The sequence below is a fragment of the Pongo pygmaeus genome, chromosome 7 (genome assembly GCF_028885625.2).
Source record: "Pongo pygmaeus isolate AG05252 chromosome 7, NHGRI_mPonPyg2-v2.0_pri, whole genome shotgun sequence".
Taxonomy (NCBI): Eukaryota; Metazoa; Chordata; class Mammalia; order Primates; family Hominidae; genus Pongo; species Pongo pygmaeus.
In genome coordinates this window covers 103,819,401-103,821,402 of record NC_072380.2, presented here as the reverse complement: position 1 = coordinate 103,821,402, position 2,002 = coordinate 103,819,401, and the positions used below count along the sequence as shown (strand labels likewise).

Sequence of the window (2,002 nt, the reverse complement as noted above, 5' to 3'; positions counted from 1 at the left end):
AATATCATATGTTCTCACTCACAGGTTGGAGCTAAGCTAAAAGGATGCAAAGGCATAAGAATGATACAATGGACTTTGAAGACTCGGAGGGCAGAAATGGTGGGAAGGGGATGAGGGATAAAAGGCTACAAATGGGGTTCATTGTATACTGCTTGGGTGATGGGTACACCAAGATGTTACAAATCACCACTCAAAAACCTACTCATGTAACCGACTACCACCTGTTCCCCCAAAACCTATGGAAATTAAAACTTTTTAAAAATGAAATTTAAAAAGAGTTCATTTTGTTAAACACCTTTATTCTCTGGAAAATTAATTCCAAGTTCAGAGGTCAACATTGGGTAGCTGGAGGGTAACCTGGCACCCTTGTGGGAAAATGAAAAAGCAAAAAATGGAGTAGTGATCTTTTTTCCAGTTAATAAGTGTGATGAATGGGTTGTCACGCACATGTATGAGTTGTGCCTTCCTCAAACCTTGTTACGACGTCGGCACATTACCTATCTGACATGAAAAAAAACAAAAAGGAATAATTCAGGTGATGTCAGAGTGGGCTTGGAAAGCAGCCCTGAAGAAAAGGAGGTGGCTATGAAAAGCATTCCATATGGAGTACTGACGTGAGGGAAAGCCACATGCACTGAGATTTCAGGTGAGGAAATGGAGGGAGGTGATACCACTAACTAAAACAGAGACTTGAGTGAGGGTGCCAGTTCTAGGGAAATATCATACATTCTATTTTAGATGTATACATTTAGAGTATGTTGAGTTTCTGAATATAGCATATCACACAGGATAACTTTCATATTGTATATCACCCAGGAGAACAAGTTATAGATGATATATTCTGGGCTAAGAATTATAATAAGTGATTTACAGATATCAAATTTAATCCTCACAACAGCCCTTGGAGGGCTTAACAGGCTGGTTTGGCAGCTTTGCCTTAAGACACAACTACCAAGGGCCAGGTCTGGGAGTAAAGCCAAGGTTCAGGTAACTACCAAGCTCATTCTCTCAACAATGATGTCTCCCATCATTCTGCCTTCCTGAAGATATTTTGGAGGCATAACAAACATGATTCAGCGGGTAACTTCATATGAGGCCTAAAGAAAGCAGAAGAGTCAAATACTTCCAAAGTAGGGGTAGACATATGAATTTTTAAATCACTCATACAGAAATGATCATGGATGGTTTGAAAAAGACATTGATCATGTCTCATGTTGCAACAATGTGGTGGAAAAGAGTATGAGGCAAAAACAAGGCCCTGAGCACCCATATCCATAATTAGATTCTACACAGACAAAAGGGGCTAATCAGGCAGAACCAGGACACTCAGAAATAGAGGATTCAGACGTAGCAGGTTTTAAAATATACTGTATCTTAGAAACACAAATTTAAAGAAGATGGATTTGATGACTCAGGTCAAATGCAACAGAAAGATCAAGCTAGAATGGTGAAAAAAATAATTTGGTCATTACTATGCCGTGGTGACTATGGAGGAGGCAGTTCTACTAGTAACATGGAGCCAGTTTGTGATGGCTAAAGAGAAATGGAAACAAGGACACTGGGTCTAACCCTGCATTTCACGTGGATTTTTTCTACCTACTTCTATATCATCTAATAACTGCATACCACATGTATGGCTACATTTGACACTCTCATCAAAATATTCACTTCATTTAGCATTTCATTTCTTGCGAGGTTCTGCTTGCTATTCTTAGGTCATGTTAGTCCACAGGCATCTGCATGCTCTAAAAAGGCCAGACATTGCTGTCTATGTTCTAAATCACAGTGACTTAGGCAGAAATCCATTACCAGGGAAAACAGTGGGAAAGAGCTGTGTAGCGATAAAGGAAAGAGGACAGAGTCAATAGAGTTTTTTCAAAGGAATTCCTTCCTTTCCTCACTGTTACCTGTCTGGCCACAAATCACTCACAGTCAGACTGAACTGAGCTTACATGAGCTGGCTTTCTGGCAGAGTCCAGATTTGTGCCCCTTCTCAAAGGGG

The 2,002-nt window shown here is 40.1% G+C and overlaps 1 non-coding gene across 1 annotated transcript; it reads left to right on the top strand.

The window, feature by feature from the left end:
* Positions 1-402: 402 nt before the first annotated feature.
* On the top strand, positions 403-507 carry LOC129043334 (small nucleolar RNA U13). The gene has a single exon (XR_008504425.1). It is a non-coding gene; the product is annotated as a small nucleolar RNA U13 (small nucleolar RNA).
* Positions 508-2,002: the final 1,495 nt, after the last annotated feature.